Source organism: Heterodontus francisci, chromosome 8 (assembly GCF_036365525.1).
Source record: "Heterodontus francisci isolate sHetFra1 chromosome 8, sHetFra1.hap1, whole genome shotgun sequence".
Classification (NCBI taxonomy): Eukaryota; Metazoa; Chordata; class Chondrichthyes; order Heterodontiformes; family Heterodontidae; genus Heterodontus; species Heterodontus francisci.
In genome coordinates this window covers 23,863,183-23,881,309 of record NC_090378.1, presented here as the reverse complement: position 1 = coordinate 23,881,309, position 18,127 = coordinate 23,863,183, and the positions used below count along the sequence as shown (strand labels likewise).

The 18,127-nt window shown below is 43.5% G+C and overlaps 1 pseudogene; it reads right to left on the bottom strand.

Moving 5' to 3' along the window:
• Nucleotides 1-350: 350 nt before the first annotated feature.
• On the bottom strand, nt 351-459 carry LOC137373277 (U2 spliceosomal RNA; annotated as a pseudogene).
• Between the last annotated feature and the right edge of the window lie 17,668 nt (nt 460-18,127).

The following is an 18,127-nucleotide window of genomic DNA, read 5'->3' as shown; positions in this document are numbered from 1 at the left end:
GGTTGTAGAGGTGAATCGTCACCACCCGGTCCCGTTGTGATGGAAGCGTGAAGAGCGGCTCCGCTGTGAGGATCGACAGTGGCGCCCGGTCCCCTTTCTCCTTGAACGCCTTCAGGAACTTGATGCATCCCGCCACGTTCCGGAACGTCACGTCGAAGTATCCACTGCTGGGGAAATCCTGCAGGCAGAAGACATCCGTCGCTTGAAATCCGCAGCAATCGAAGAGAATTTTCTTGATGAAGAAGGTGCGATCGACCGGTGCATCTCCTTCCTTGTCCTTCACGACCACCCGAACGGTGTTGCGCACTCCCTGGCCCGAAGCTCGAAAATTGGTTATAGCCATTTTACTCAAAGCTTCCCCAGGATCAAAAGGCAATGATCATGGTCTCTTCTCAATCAAATAAGCACTGATAAGAACAGAGACTACACTTGATCTTAGCCAAAAGGCCGAGAAGCATTGAATTTCATCTGCCATGTGTCTGCCCATTCCACCAGCCTGTCTACATCCTCTTGAAGTTGATTATCTTCCTCACTGTTTACTTCACTTCAAAGTTTCATGTCATATGCAAAGTTAGAAATGATGCCCTGTACCCACCAAGTTCAAATCATTAATGTAAATCGAAAACAACAGTAATCCTAGTACTGAACCCTGGGGAACACCACTGTATACCTCCCTCCTGTCAGAAAAATAGCCATTCATTACAACTCTCTGTTTTCCAACTCTTAGCCAATTTTGCATCTATCATGCTATTGGTCTTTTTATCCCATGGGCTTCAATTTTGCTAACAAGTCTAATATGTGGTATTTTAACAAACAGCTTTAGAAAGTCCATATACCCGGGATCTGCAACCTATGGCTCCGGAGCCACATGTGACTCTTTAACATCTCATTTGCGGCTCCCAACCTTTTCCAGTTAGATCACATTAACATTATAAAAGCCTAAAAATATCAAGTTAAGAAAAGTAATAGCCATGTTTTGATTGTGGGCATAAAAAGCTAATCATTATGCTGCACTTTACGATTTCAAATGACTATTGTAACAAAAAAAATCATCATGCTCTAAATAAACCTGTTTGAATGGTGTAACTACACCATGGTTACAGATAAAAGCAAAATACTGCGGATGCTGGAAATCTGAAATAAAAACAAGAAATGCTGGAACCACTCAGCAGGTCTGGCAGAATCTGTGAAAAGAAAAGCAGAGTTAACGTTTCGGGTCAGTGACCCTTCTTCGGAACTTGGTAGGAAGAATGAGGGGAGACAGTGCATACTAAATGACAACATTTAAAAGGCGGTACAAAAACGAAGAGAATTGGAGATGTTCCAAAGCAGGGTCACTGACCCGAAACGTTAACTCTGCTTTTCTTTTCACAGATGCTGCCAGACCTGCTGAGTGGTTCCAGCATTTCTTGTTTTTATTCCATGGTTACAGATCAAGCCTTTGTTTTGAGGAACCGGTTTTATTGTTGTGACCATTATTGTTTCTAATATAGCTGAGATGACAAATTATTCCAAATGTGCTCTTAGAAGATTTTTTTAAACATGTGAATCATAAGCTGAAAAAATTGTTTTAATTCTACGCATCTTAAGTTATAGTTTGTTTTAAAGATGACTTTACTGACAAAATTAAAGTAAAAACATGTCAAAAAGATGCAATAATTCAGTTATGTCTATTTTAATTTCAATTTTTCTTCTATTGATACAGAAATTCAATACATGTATATTATTATATATGAAAATGATGCATACTACCTGCAACACTTGGCAATTTGCCAAGTATTTGCTTAAGAAATGCTGAAACTTCGTCTTGTGGCTCCCAATAGCTTTTATTTTTATCAATTATTTTTTTAAAAGGCTCCAGGCAAAAAGGTTGCTGACTCCTGCGATATACAGAGCATCAACTGCACTGCCCTCAACCAGCCTCTCTGTTGCCTTATTACAAAAAAGCTCAATCAAGTTAGTCAAATATGATTAAACCTAAACAAATCCATGCTGGCTCTCCTTTATTCGTCCATGCCTGTCTAAGTGGCTATTAATGTTCTCCTGGATTTTTGTTTCCAAAACCCTCCCCACTGCCAATGTTAAACTGACTGGCCTGTAGTTTCCAGGTTTATTCTTCTCCCTTTTTTTTGAACAAGGGTGCAACATTTGCAATCCTTCAGTCCTTTGGCACAACGCCTGTATCTAAGGAGGAGTGGAAGATTTTGGCCAGTGCCTCAGCAATTTTACCCAGTGGGACACCAGGATTACAACAACAACTTTTATTTATATAGCATATTTAATGCAGTAAAATGTTCCAAAGTACCTAAGAGAGATATTAATTTAAAAAAAAAGTTGATTTTTTTTTTGGCATCAAACCATAAAAAGAGAAATCAGGAAAGATGACCAAAAACTTGGTCAACAAGGTTGACTGCTATGAGCATTTAAAAGAGGAGAAATAGAGATAGAGAGACAGAGAAGTTTAGGGAAGGATCCACAGCTTAGGACCAAGGCAGCTGAAAGCATGTCTACCAACGGTGAAGTGATCAAAATGAGGAATGTGCAGGAGGCCAGAAGTGGAGGAGCACAGTTAAGCAATTTCACTATTTAATGCCTTTCCAGCCTGCCACTTTCATTGAATAATGACTCCCCGTTGTGTTGACCCTGGTGAGTTCCACACAGCTCAGGATACAGGTGCACTGGCTGTTAAAGCCAGAATCCTGGGTTAAATGCACAATTAATTGACTTTTTAAATATTTAAATGACTTAACCGACAGCTCCATGGGGGTTTTCCACTTGCTTCCATATGCACCCCAGATGCCAGCAGGATCATGTCGGCTTTCCGCCCCGCTGGCATCTTTCAGGGTTTTTACCCCCCCCCCCCCCACCCCCACCACCACCACCCCACCACCCCACACACTTAAATCCGCCCCTTCCTTGTTAAAATTCTGCCCATAGATGTCAGTACACTTGAACTGCCTGGGCTGATGGACCATGTTTACAGGACTCATGTGTTGCAGTTAGACACCTCAGTGATATGGGGGGAAATTTATGCCTTTACACTTCCAATGCATTGCAGTACACACATACCAGAGTATCGGGTGTGGGGATAATGCACCTGCTACACAGCCCACACAAGCTTCTGTCCAAAGGCAGGAAGTGGAGGGGGCTGTCTGACTGACGCACCATCTCTCATGGTGACAGTCTGATTTGTGCTGCTGACACATACTGCTCAGCCCCAGGGACAAAAAAACCCAGAAAATTCCCTTGATTTAATTTCCAACTATATTTGTGTGTTAAGCGCTCAGAGGCTTGACTTGTAGCACATGAATGCTTCAGTAATTCTGTTTACATTCAAGCATTGCAGTCTTCCAGACACTAAGATAATAGGTGTCAGCCATGGCTTAGTGATAGCACTCTCACCTCTGAGTCAGAAGGATTGAGGTTCAAAGCCCAGTCCAGGGATTTAAACACAAAATCTAGGCTGACTCTTCTGTACAGTGCTGAACTGCTAAAAATCAGATGTTAAAACAAGGACCTTATCAGGTGCTCTGTTAAGTGAATATAATAGATCCCATGGCAGGATTCAAAGAAGAGCAGGGGAGCATCATGGTGTCTTGCTCCTTCAACCAACATCGCTAAAACAGTTTATCTGGTCCTTATATCACTGCTGTCTGTAGGACCTTGCAGTATGTGTATAGTTGCCGTGTTTCCTACATTACAACAGTGACTGCACTTTGAAACAAGTACTTCATTAGTTTTGGGTTTTGCTGAGTTCATAAAAGGTGCTATTTAAATGTAAGTTCTTTCTTTCTAAAGTATTACAAATCGAGGCTGTTTTACAATGTTTTGTTTGGTTAAGTAATACAAGTATTGCATAGAACTTAAGCAATAATTGAATGTTTACTGAAATTGTTCAATAACAGTGAACTTAAGGTCTGGAGTTTATTTTTTAGAAATACATGTCTTCAGCAGAAAGAGAGAGATAAAAACAACAGGTCAGCATAACTGTCCAGACCATTTCAAACAATCTAGGTTTATGTTTATTACATTTTTGCACAATTTCTTAACCTTTTATAGGCATCTTGATTGTTTATAGTCAATTTATGAATTTGAACAAAGACTTTTATTGGGACAGAATAAGGTTCTTTGATTGTCTTTCAAAGAGAAATGCTTATTTCATTGTGGTTAGGACAAGTAGGCAAAGAGAGGCTCATGAATAACACTTAACGACACTTAAATCCTAATACTGATGGAAGTAAAGACTCAAAATAAAGTCTTATTCCAAGAAGTGTTTGACCTCTTCCGTGTTTGGAAGTGAGCCAGATAAAGCCCAAAGTTTCCACTGATGAAGGTTACAGATGAGCAGAGCACTTTGGATTTTCTCAGCTAAAATGTCCAATAAAGTTCTAATTTATGGAAACAGTCTGCTGTTACAATATTACTGTACTTCTTTCCAAGGTATTTGCATATTAGTGTCCACAACACATTGCAGCATAATTTTCACTTCTAACATCAGGCGAAAAATGGGTGATAGTGAATCGTCTGCCTGCTTTACACCTTATCCAATATTCTTCTCCATTGCGGAGTGCGCTAGCTACCTGCAAACACAGCATTGGCATCAGGCTGACAGACTGTAGGCAGAAATCGGGAGCCCCAGCCCGGTACCCACCCCCCCATCTCTAAGTCAGTGTGGTTTTGGATGGTCCGGATTCTGAGTCTGTAAAAACATGGCTGGTGGTGGTTGGGGGGGAGGAAGTGGGTTCTACCTCAGTGTCAGGGGGAAACTGGAGCAGTAGAAACCCAAGGTCATTTTGTGGAGCCTGGAGGAGCACTCTTACTGTCAGCTGGCCCACAAACTGACTGGACAGAACGAGAGCAGCACAACCTCTGACAGCACACGCCGAAAATGTTAATGCGGATCCTATGTATGTCACAAGACCACAATTTGCATTTTAAATGGACCAATTGCAAATCAAGGGCTGGTTGCCTGGTAGACTCGGGAGGATCACCATGGCCACAGTAACTCAGCAACAGGTCGGTAATTCCTGACTCATATTTTCAGGGCACCATCACTGTTTCCACCAGGAAGGAGGCCTGAAAATCTGCTGTCATGTTTCTGATCTTAGTTTTTGCTCTAGCTACAAACCTCCAAAGATTCGTCTCCTGGAGACGATTTTCCACAAATTCCTTTTGGTCCCAAAGTGATGCATAGAATTATGTCAACAATATAAACGGATAGACAGTTTTATATGGTATTTCTTTGTCTGCTAGTCTAACCATGTAAAATAAACAGGTTACCTGTACCAGACAGAGGAATGTTATATCAATGCGTTCCTCCACTGATATTGGCAAGAGTAATTTTTAGATTATAGGAACAACCTGAGATAATGCAAATACAGATTGGAATGGGCAGATGAAGATATACCCCTGACGCCAGTCCACCGTCCAGCCTCTGGGTCATTAGCATGTTGTTTGTGGGCTCCCCGTCTCAGCAATGAGTCAACCTGGAGTGGAAGCAGGGTTTTGCTGTGTGGGGGTCCTCAGGGTTAACGGTGAAATGAGAATTTCTGACAACCTGGCCTCTACAGTTGGTTTGGGTTTCTAGAATTTAAGTCCTCTCTTCACTGCCTTCGCAGCACTTTGCCAGGGAGCAGCGGGTGTTCCTGATGTTCAATGTTTTTGTGCTTTTATATCATTTGTCTATACATTGCCCAGATGTAAGGTTCAACATTCATCCCTCACTGTGGTAAAATGAAGGATTGTTAAAAAGGAGCCAGATATAAAAATTGAATGCCATCTGGCTAAATTATGCTTAAAAATCAGCAAAGGGAGGCCAGGAAATAGTGGCCAGAAACTCTGAGCTTTGTGTCTGAAAACATACGACATGTACAGTATATAATCCATACCTGACTGGTGCAAACTCATTTGCTTTGTAGTTTACTCAGATACATTACTGGAATTAAGGAATTTATTATTTTATAGGAAAAGTAATGAGCACAGACAAACCGAAGAATTTAGCTGTTGGCAAACTTGATAATGGGTTTTGTGTGGTGTATTTGAGTACAGTGAAACTTGGCAACATGTACAGAATAATTTAAAACTTAATTCAGCCCCAGTTCTTTTGCTTTGCTAAGTGTATGAGAACAGGAAGTTAAGTAGCAGAGGTTGCCAGAATTACATTCAGCCAATAATTTGTTAAATAATTCAGACCTCGATGTTCATATTTTCAGAACCCAGATATTAGTCTTTTCTCCCCCTCTTTCTGGAACTGTGTTGTTTGGTTTGACTTATTTACTGTAGCTTCAGTTTTGGAGGCGGCTAAACTGAGGACTGCAGTTTTTATAGTAGTTGAACTCCCTCCAAGCTGTTGTGGGTGGTTGTGTCTGGAACACTAACTACTATACTATCTCCAAGCTCCATTTCCTCATCAAACTCTCTCTTGGCTCCCTCACAAATTTACTCTGCACTTCATCTCTACTGGTCCTCTACCCCTCTCGTTTTATAAGGCTGCAGGACTTGGCTCCCATCCTTTTTATGCTATATTTGATACAAAACATAAGATTCAGCAAGAACCACATATTTACAGATAACCACTGAATATGGGAGTTTCCTGATAATTACCCAAAGTACAGGACATAGAACATTTTGCGTTTAGTGGTGAGTCCAGCCTTCATATACACTTTACACACAGTTCAGATGCAGAACAATTCTGCACTAAACTTGCCTTGTGCAATGACAAAAGCACATTGGCGTAGAAGAACAGCCGTGCAGCGTATGTTTGTCTGGCACTAAACAGCCTCCTAAGCCTCCAATATGGTGGGCAGGAAGTGCACGCTTGTTATGAGTCAAAATAATGCCATCTGTAATATTGGTAAAAGGCCAAAAAAAAAAATCGACATGCAGTGTCAAAAAAAATCCATGTTAGGCCCATTGTGTAAGTAAATAAGAGGTCTTATGCCTGCTTGAGGCCCCCACTGGAAGGTTCGGTTGTCCTGAGTCAGCAAGCACAAGCTGCATTCAGGAAAATCAGGGCTACATGGAGCCTAACAGGGTGCAAACATCAAGCTAAAATTTTAAAATATGCTTGGATGTGGAGCTGGGAGGAGCAGGTGCGATTATCCTGACCCCACATTCAAAGAACACAGGCCGCTAATGACCAGATGAGGTGAGAGTGACTGCATTTGATATCAAGGCAGCATTTGACCGAGTGTGGCATCAAGAAGCCCAAGCAAAACAGGAGTCAATGGGAATCAGGGGGGAAAACTCTCCAATGGTTGGATTCATACCTAACACAAAGGAAGATGGTTGTGGTTGTTGGAGGTCAATCATCCCTGTCCCAGGAGATCACTGCAGGAGTTCCTCAGGGTAGTGTCCTAGGCCCAATCATCTTCAGCTGCCTTTTATTTTGTTTTTTTATTCGTTTATGGTGATGCGGGCATCGCTGGCTCGGCCAGCATTTATTGCCCATTCCTAATTGCCCTTGAGAAGGTGCTGGTGAGATGCTTTCTTGAACAGCTGCGGTCCATGTCGGGTAGGTACATCCACAGTGCTGTTAGGAAGGGAGTTCCAGGATTTTGACCCAGCGACAGTGAAGGGACGGTGATATATTTCCAAGTCAGGATGGTGTGTGGCTTGGAGGGGAACTTGCAGGTGATGGTGTTCCCATGCATCTGTTACCCTTGTTCTTCTAGGTGGTAGATGTCGCGGGTTTGGAAGGTGCTGTCTAAGGAGCCTTGGTGCTTTGCTGCAGTGCATCCTCTAGGTGGTACACACTGCTGCCACTGTGCATGGTAGTGGAGGAGGTGAATTTTTGTGTTTGGGGTGCCAATCAAGCTGCTTTGTCCTGGATGGTGTCGAGCTTCTTGACTGTTGTTGGAGCTGCAGTCATCCAGGCAAGTGGAGAGGTTTCCATCACACTCCTGACTTGTGCATTGTAGATGGTGAACAGGCTTTGGGGAGTCAGGAAGTGAGATACTCGCCGCAGGATTCCTAGCCTCTGACCTGCTCTTGTAGTCACGTTATTTATATGGCCACTCCAGTTCAGTTTCTGGTCAATGTTAACCCCCAGGATGTTGATAGTGGAGGATTCAGCGATCATAATGCCATTGAATGTCAAGGGGAGATGGTTTGATTCTCTTTTGTTGGAGATGGTCATTGCCTGGCACTTGTGTGGCATTAATGTTTCTTGCCACTTATCAGCCCAAGCCAGGATATTGTCCAGGTCTTGCTGCATATGGGCACGGGCTGTTTTAGTATCTGAGGAGTCATGAATGGTACTGAACATTATGCAATCATCAATGAGCATCCCCATTTCTGACCTTATGATTGAAGGAAGGTCATTGATGAAGCAGCTGAAGATGGTTGGGCCTAGGACACTACACTGAGGAACTCCTGCAGTGATGTCCTGGAGCTGAGATGGTTGACCTCCAACAACCACAGCCATCTTCCTTTGTGCTAGGTACGACTCCAACCAGTGGAGTGTTTTTCCCGATTCCCATTGACTCAAGTTTTGCTAGGGCTCCTTAATGCTTTTCTTGGTCAAATGCTGCCTTGATGTCAAGGGCAGTCACTCTCACCTCACCTCTTCAGTTCAGCTCTTTTGTCCATGTTTGAACCAAGGTTGTAATGAGGTCAGGAGCTGAGTGGCCCTGGCGGAACCCAAACTGAGCGTCACTGCGCAGGTTATTGCCGAGCAAGTGCAGCTTGATTGCACTGTCGACGACACTTTCCATCACTTTACTGATGATCGTGAATAGACGGATGGGGCGGTAATTGGCCGGGTTGGACTTGTCCTGCTTTTTGTGTACAGGACATACCTGTGCAATATTCCACATTGCCAGGTAGATGCCAGTGTTGTAGCTGTACTGGAACAGCTTGGCTAGGGGCATGGCAAGTTCTGGAGCATAGGTCTTCAGTACTATTGTGGAATGCTGTCAGGGCCCATAGCCTTTGCAGTATCCAATGCTTTCAGTCTCTTCTTGATATCACATGGAGTGAATCGAGTTGGCTGGAGACTGGCATTTGTGATGCTGGGGACTTTAGGAGGAGGCCAAGATGGATCATCCACTTCATCAATGACCTTCCCTGCATCATAAGGTCAAAAGTGGAGATGTTTGCTGATGATTGCACAATGTTAGGCACCATTCACTACTCTTCAGATAATAAGCAGGCTCTGTCCATATGCAGCAAGACCTGGACAACATCCAGGCTTGGGCTGATAAATGGCAAATAACATTCACGCCACACAGTGCCAAGCAATGTCCATCTTAAACAAGAGAAATTCTAACCATCTCCCCTTAATGTTCAATGGCATTACTATCGCTGAATCCCTCACTATCAACATCCTGGGGGTCACAACTGACCAGAAACTGAACTGGAGTAGCCACATAAATTATTGTGGCTACAAGAGCAGGTCAGAGACTAGGAATTCTACAGCGAGTAACTCATCTCTTGTTGCCCCAGTGCCTGTCCACCATCTACAAGGCACAAGTCAGGAGTGTGATGGAATACTCTCCACTTGCCTGGATAGGTGCAACTCCAACAACACTCAAGAAGCTCAACATCATCCACGACAAAGCAGCCCGCTTAACTGGCACCCCATCCACCACCTTCAACATTCACTCCCTTCACCACCGATGCACAGTGGCAGCAGTGTGTACCATATACAAGATGCACTGCAGCAACTCACCAAGTCTCCTTTGACAGCACCTTCCAAACCCACGACCTCTACCACCTAGAAGGACAAGGGCAGCAGATGCATGGGAACACCACCACCTGCAAGTTCCCCTTCAAGCCACACACTATCCTGATTTGGAACTATATCACCGTTCCTTCATTGTCACTCTGTCAGGATCCTGGAGCTCCCTTACTAATAGCAGTGTGTGTGTGTCCCTACACCCCAAGGACTGCAGCAGTTCAAGGAGGCAGCTCACCACCACCTTCTCAAGGGCAATTAGGGATGGGCAATAAATGCTGGTCTAGCCAGCAACATCCACATCCCCCGAACGAATAAAAAAAAATGCGCCCACCCCAACCGCTGTCCTTACCGTCCACTGCTCTCCTCTGCCCCAATCACCACAAGGTTGCCCCTTTTCCTGATCCCCTTTAACCACTTACCTGGGGATCATTGTTGGCATCGCTGTGGCTCAATTGTAATGAGGCCCAAGACCCAATATCAGAAGGATAAGATGATAGGGCGATTTGAAGTATGGTGGCAGAAGACCCTTGTGAAGCATTAACCAGTTGGGCCGAATGGCCAATTTCTGTACTGTAAATTCTATGTATTATTGAGTGCATCTTGAGCCTCACCATTCAGGGGCAGGGATTGCTCCTTACCTGCTAGAATTTCCAAGTCCTAAACTCCAGTCTCCGGCTAAGCCCCTCTTTGGCACTTGGATGCACTTTCATTTCCCAAACTACCTTTCCACACGAGACTAAAATTGTTAAATTAGTGTCAGTTGTACCAGGGTGAGCTGATAGTTTGTGCTGTAGACTCATGTATGATCATTTAAAACAGTACTGAAATGCACCAGATCATTCAATTTAGGACTGTAGTTATAAATAGCCAGTTTAATATCCAAACAAATATATCCTTTACTGCATTGGTCTGGGCTAGGCTGAAGTGGAATTCAGATTCCAGAGCTGAAAATAATGTTACTGGTAAATATTTTGTATTATGTCTTTCTATCCTGTCATTTGTCATTTACTTTGTTGGCCAGCAGAATGTGTCAACCCTGGTTTGAAATCTAAAACATTGCAAAGTTCAAGGTATGGAAGATTTTTGAGAGCAAAATGAGCTGAATGCCTGTATTTCCACCCATTCTATTCCAGCTGCTGTGCAATTGTTGTGACATCTTAGCTGATGTTCACAATCTCAGCAAATGCGTCAAACTATATCACATGTCCTTTCTCATATGATATCCTTGAAAAATAAAATTGAATTGAGAAATTTAGTGATTATGTCCCTCAAGGAAATTGAGGAAGACGATTTTCTTGTGAGCTGTTGCTATATGCTTGCTGAAAATGTTGATAAGTAATTGATCAAATTCAGGGCAGTAGATGCTCAATGCGAAGGCTGACCTACTATAGATGGTCAAACATAGCAAGTGCCTCAAGTGCTAGACTGTTAAAGCATTCACAACTTAAGCTTTCAGAACATAGGAGCAGGAGTAGGCCATTTAGTCCCTTCAGCCTGTTCCACTTCAATTAGATCTTGGCTGACTTGTACCTCAACTCCATTTACAACATTTAAGAAGTATTTAGATGAGCACTTGAAATGTCATAGCAGACAAGGCTCGATTAGATTAGAGATACAGCACTGAAACAGGCCCTTCGGCCCACCGAGTCTGTGCCGAACATCAACCACCCATTTATACTAATCCTACACTAATCCCATATTCCTACCAAACATCCCCACCTGTCCCTATATTTCCCTACCACCTACCTATACTAGTGACAATTTATAATGGCCAATTTACCTATCAACCTGCAAGTCTTTTGGCTTGTGGGAGGAAACCGGAGCACCCGGAGAAAACCCACGCAGACACAGGGAGAACTTGCAAACTCCACACAGGCAGTACCCGGAATCGAACCCGGGTCCCTGGAGCTGTGAGGCTGCAGTGCTAACCACTGCGCCACTGTGCCGCCCTTGGGCTACGGGCCCAAGTGCTGGAAAATGGGATTAGAATAGATAGGTGCTTGATAGCTGGCAAGGACATGATGGGCCGAAGGGCCTGTTTCTGTGCTGCATGGCTCTATGACCTGGCTTAGTTCCACATCCGTGACTTAACAAAAATCTCCTGAGCTCAGACCTGAAAGCTCCAGTTGTCCCTGAGTCCACAGCCTTTTGAGAGTGTAAATTCAAGATTCTTACCACCCTTTTCTTGATTGAAAAAGCTCTTCCTAAGTGGCCAAACTCTAATTTTAAGATTACATCCCCTTGTTCTTGATTCCTCCACCAGAAGAAATAGTCTCTCTGTATCTACCCTATCGAATCCTTTTAGCGTTATAAACATCTTGATCAGATCCTCCCTCAACCTCCTAAACTCAAGGGAACACAAGCCATGTTTTTGCAACTTCTCCTCACAATTTAATCCTCGAAGGCCCAGTATCGTTCTGGTGAATCTGCACTGCACCCATTCTGTGGCCAATATATTTTTCCTGACATCTGGTGCCCAAAACTGAATGCAGTATTCCAGTTGGGGTCTGACCAGGGCTTTGTCCAATGGAAGCATAACTTCCCATTTTTCTATTCGAGCCCACTTGAGATAAAGACCAAGATTCCATAAGCCTTTTGATTGCTTTTTGAACTTGCCTAGTAGATTTCAATTCTACATTATCCCTGGGAAGATGTCGGAGTTGAAATTGGCCTTTGGCAGAAGAATGAAACAGGCGATAGTGAATCAGCAGCGCACTGACATCAATGGAAAAAGCAATTAGAGTGGGAGGAGGCTTATGTGGAACATATACACCGGAAATGACCAGTAAGGATGAATGACTTAGTTCTAACCTGTAAATTCTATGTAATGTCAAGAGGGTTTTGTTAAATATTTTATCCAACAAAATAGACCCAGATTTTGTCAAATTGTTACTGATTAATTCTATCGTTTAACGGTGGGGGTGGGGGGGGGGGGGGGGTGTGGGGCGGGGTGTGGGGAGGGTGTGGGGGAATTGTGAGGGAGGGGGGAAGCTGCAGACATTGGGAGGAATCCTTAAGATAATTAGAGTTTGTTATGGTATCACAGAATTGTTACAGTGCAGAAGGAGGCCACTTGGCCCATTGTGTCTGCACTGGCTCTCTCAAAGAGCAATTCACCAAATGCCATACCCCGCCTTTTCCCCAAAACCCTGCACATTCATCCTTTTCGTAACAGTCTAATTCCCTTTTGAATGCTTCAATTGAACCTGCCTCCATCAAAACTCTCAGGCAATCAGTTAACTCTATGAGGATAATTGTTCTTTATGGACTTAATGCACTTTCACTGGATAGCACGTTTAGTGAGGTGGTCATACTGCAGGTAATGGCTGCACAGGCAGAAAAGGGATGGGTGACCACCAGGCTGAGTAGTAGGTGCAGGCAGGTTGTACAGGAGTCCCCTGTGGCCATCCCCCTCTCAAACAGATGTACTGCTTTGGATACTGTTGGGGGTTTGGGGGGGGGGTGGGGGGTGGTGGGGGGGAGGGAGGGGGGAGATGGCCTCCCAGGGGAAAGCAGCAACAGCCATGTTCATGGCACCATGGATGGCTCTGCTGCACAGTAGGAGGTGGGGGGGCTAGGGAAAGACTGGGAGAGCCATAGTGATGAAATTCAATTGTAAGGGGAACAGACAGGCGTTTCTGTGGCCACAAACAAGACTCCAGGGTAGTATGTTGCCTCTCTGGTGCTAGGGTCAATGATGTCTCGGAGCGGCTGCAGGACATTCTGAAGGGGGAGGGTGAACAGCCAGTGGTTGTGGTACATGTCGGTACCAACGACATAGGTAGAAAAAGGGATGAGGTCCTGCAAGATGAATTTAAGGAGTTAGGAGCTAAATTAAAAAGCAGGACTCAAAGGTAGTAATCTCAGGATTACTTCCTGTGCCACGTGTTAGTGAGTATAGGTACAGGAGAATAGACCAGATGAATGCGTGGCTGGAGAAATGGTGCAGGAGGGAGGGATTTAGATTCCTGGGACATTGGCTCCAGTTCTGGGGAAGGTGGGACCTAAACAAGCGGGATGGGTTACACCCAGGCAGGACCGGAACCGATGTCCTCACAGGGGCGTTTGCTAGTGCTGTGGGGGAGGATTTCAACTAGAATGGCAGGGGGATGGGAACCTGAGCGGGAAGACTGAGCAGGAGGAAACAAGGATAGAAACGAAAGACAGGAAACAAAAAGGCAAAAGTGGAAGGCATAGAAATCAAGGGCAAGAAACAAATAGGGCCATAGTGCGAAATGATGCTAAGATGACTAAGAATGTTAAAAAGACAAACCTAAAGGCATTGTGTCTCATAGCGCGGAGTATTCGCAATAAGGTAGGCGAATTAACCACGCAAATAGATGTAAATTGATACAATATAGTTGCGATTACAGAGACATAGTTGCAGGGTGACCAAGGATGGGAACTGAACATGCAGGGGTATTCAATATTTAGGAAGGACAGGCAAAAAAGGGAAAGGAGGTGGAGTAGCATTGTTAGTAAAAGAGGAAATCAATACAACAGTGAGGAAGGATATTAGCTCAGAGAATCCTGATGTGGAATCTGTATGGGTGGAGCTAAGAAATATCAAGGGGCAGAAAACGTTGGTGGGGGTTGTATATAGACCCCCAAACAGCAGTGGTGATGGAGAGAATGGCATTAAACAGTGAGAAGGAGGAACTGTATGATATCAGTATTAGTGCGGAAATGGTGTTAGGGAAATTGATGGGATTGAAGGCCAATAAATTCCCAGGGCCTGATAATCTACATCCCAGAGTACTTAAGGAAGTTCCTCCTTCTTACTAGACCCTATGTTCCCCAACATTTCTGGAAGGTAATTTGTGTCCTCCTTTGTGAAGACAGAAACAAACTATGTATTTAATTGGTCTGCCATTTCTTTGCTTCCCATTATAAATTCCCCTGTTTCTGACTGTAAGGGACCCACATTTGTCTTCACGAATCTTTTTCTCTTCACACATCTATAGAAGCTTTTACAGTCTGTATTTATGTTCTCTGCAAGCTTCCTTTCATACTCTATGCATAGCTGGTCATTTCTCAAAATTCTATAGACTCTGCAACAGTTCCAACCGATTGGAGGGTAGTTAATGTAATCCCACTATTTAAAAAAGGAGGTAGAGAAAAAGCAGGGAATTATAGACCAGTTAGCCTGACATCAGTGGCAGGGAAAATGCTAGAGTCCATTATAAAAGATGTAATAGCAGAGCACTTGGAAAACAATGACAGGATTGGACAAAGTCAACATGGATTTACGACAGAGAAATCATGCTTGATAAATCTACTGGAATTCTTTGAGGATGTAACTCGTAGAATAGATAAGGGAGAACCAGTAGATGTGGTGTATTTGGACTTTCAGAAGGCTTTCGATAAGGTCCCACATAAGAGATTAGTATGCAAAATTAAAGTACATGGAATTGGGGGTAAGGTACTGACATGGATAGAGAACTGGTTGGCAGACAGGAAACAAAGAGTAGGAATAAATGGGTCTTTTTCCAAGTGGCAGGCAGTGACTAGTGGGGTGCTGCAGGGATCAGTGCTAAGACCCCAGCTATTCACAATATATATTAATGATATAGATGAGGGAATTAAATGTAATATATCCAAGTTTGCAGATGACACAAAGCTGGGTAGGAGTGTGAGCTGTGAGGAGGATGCAGAGAGGCTCCAGTGTGATTTGGACTGATTGAGTGAGTGGGCAAATACATGGCAGATGCAGTATAATGTGGATAAATGTGAGGTTATCCACTTTGGTGGCAAAAACAGAAAGTCAGATTATCTAAATGGAGATAGATTGGGAAAAGGGGAGGTGAGTGTCCTTATGCACCAGTTGCTAAAAGTAAGCATGCAGGTGCAGCAGGCAGTTAAGAAGGCAAATGGTATGTTAGCCTTCATAGTGAGAGGATTCAAGTACAGGAGCAAGGATGTTAATTGCTGCAATTATACAAGGCCTTGGTGAGACCACATCTGGAGTATTGTGTGCAGTTTTGGTCACCTTATCCGAGGAAGGATGTTCTTGCTATGGAGGGAGTGCAGCGAAGGTTCACCAGACTGATTCCTGGGATGGCAGGACTGACGTACGAAGAGAGATTGGGTCGATTAGGCTTGTATTCGCTAGAGTTTAGAAGAATGAGAGGGGATCTCATAGAAACCTACAAAATTCTAACAGGACTGGACAGACTTGATACAGGAAGAATGTTCCTGATGGTGGGGGAGTCCAGGATCAGGGGTCACAATCTAAGGATAAGGAATAAACCATTTAGGACTGAGATGAGGAGGGATTTCTTCACCCAGAGAGTGGTGAACCTGTGGAATTCTCTACCATAGAAAGCAGTTGAGGCCAAATCATTAAATATATTCAAGAAAGAGTTAGATATAGTTCTTAGGGCTAAAGGGATCAAGGGATACGGGGAGAAAGCGGGAACAGGGTACCGAGTTTGGATGAGCAGCCATGATCGTATTGAATGGAGCTGCAGGCCCGAAGGGCTGAATGGCCTACTCCTGCTCCTATTTTTCTACGTTTTCTATGTTTCTAATTCATGCCGTGCAATCACAAATAGTACCCTAAAAAACCTTGACTGATGTGAGGAAAGTTCTATATGTTGTTCAGTGGACTCAAAGACTTCATTGCTTCAATTCAATAACTATTTATATTCAGCACCTTTAACATAATAAAATGCCCCCAAGGTGCTTCACAGGAGCATTATAAAAGAAAATTTGACATTGAGCCACAAGTGATATTAGGGCAGGTGAGGTAGGTTTGAAGGAAAGTCTTAAAAGAGAAAAGCGAGATAAAGAGTTGGAGAGGCTTACAGAGGAAATTCCAGAGCTTAGGGACTAGGCAGCTGAAGGCACAGCCACCAATGGTAGAGAGATTAAAATCAGGGATTCTCAAGAGGCCAGAATTCGAGGAGTGCAGATATCTTGGAGCGTTGTGGGGCTGGAGGAGATTACAGAGATAGGAAGAGAGCAAGGCCATGGAGGGATTTGAAAAAAATGGATGAGAATCTTAAAATCGAGGCATTGCTTTACCAGTAGCCAATATAGGTCAGAAAGTACAGAGATGATGGGTGAATGGGACTTGGTGCAAGGGCAGCAGAGTTTTGGATGACCTCAAGTTTATGGTGGGTAGAATGTGGGAGGCCGACCAGGAGTGTCTTGGAATAGTCAAGTCTAGAGGCAGCAATCCAAAGAAAAGCAGGGAAAATTTTCCAAACACCCTGGCCAACATCTCTCCATCAACCAACACCATCAAAGGTTGATGGGTTACTCGTCTCATGACAGCATAGTGAGATGTTGCTGAAACAGAACAACCCTCCCTTTACCTACATTACTAGAGGGAGCGGGCATTAAGAAGGAATTCATTTTGTGAAGTGTTTTGATTTATACATAAGATGCTACATAAATGCAGGAATGTTTATTTCTAAAAGCTGAATTGCAGCACACATCTATAAATAACCTTCACACAAACAAGTAACTGCAACAAGCATGGTCTCAGCACACTCACAAAGAAAAACAATATGATGAATCGATGTCTTAAGGCATCTATGTATATATTTTTTTTAAAGTACTATACCAACATAATTTTATGTAGCTGTAACAAATATCTTAAAATACGGTTGCTGCCTATAAATGTTAACATTATTGAAGTTGAGCATGAGCTAGAAGTGATATACTGCATTTCTTTCGATCTCAGGATCGGTGAGTGTAAGCCACTGCATCAAAAATGCAGGGTTTGTAAGATACCACACGTTAAAGAGGGCACTCTGTGCTGCACTGGACAAACCACAAACGCTAAATAGTCAAAGATACATGCAACATGAGATGTCACAACCTTATCATTTATGAGAAAGGACAAGAGTTCTGAACAGTTCAATGCTGAATCAGAATTTCAGCGATTCTCAGCATCCTAGGGGTCACCACTGACCAGAAACCTACCTGGACCAGTCACATAATTACTGTGGCTCCTAAAACAGGTCGGGGGCTAGGAATTCTGCAGCGAGTAACTCGCCTCCTGACTTCTCAAAGCCTGTCCACTAGAATAGGGGCAGAGTAAAGTGTTAGCGATAAGGGATAAAATACATATAAAAACAACAATTTGTATTTCTATAGTGACACTTCACAGGAGCTTTACCAAACAAAATTTGACATCGAGCTGCATAAGGAGATACTTGGACAGATAACCAAAAGCTTGGTCAAAGATTTAAGAAGCATTTAAAAGAAGGAGAGAGAGGCAGAGAGGTTTAGGGAGTGAATGCCAGAGCCTAGGGCCTAGCCAGCTGAAGGCACGGCTGCCAGTGGTGGAGCAATTAAAATAAGGGATGCGCAAGAGGCCATAATTGGAGAAGTGCAGAAATCCCAAAAGGCTCATAGGGCAGGAGGAGATTAGAGATAAGGAGGGGCGAGGTCATAAAGGAATTTGCAAAGAAGGATGAGAATTTTAAATTGAGGCAT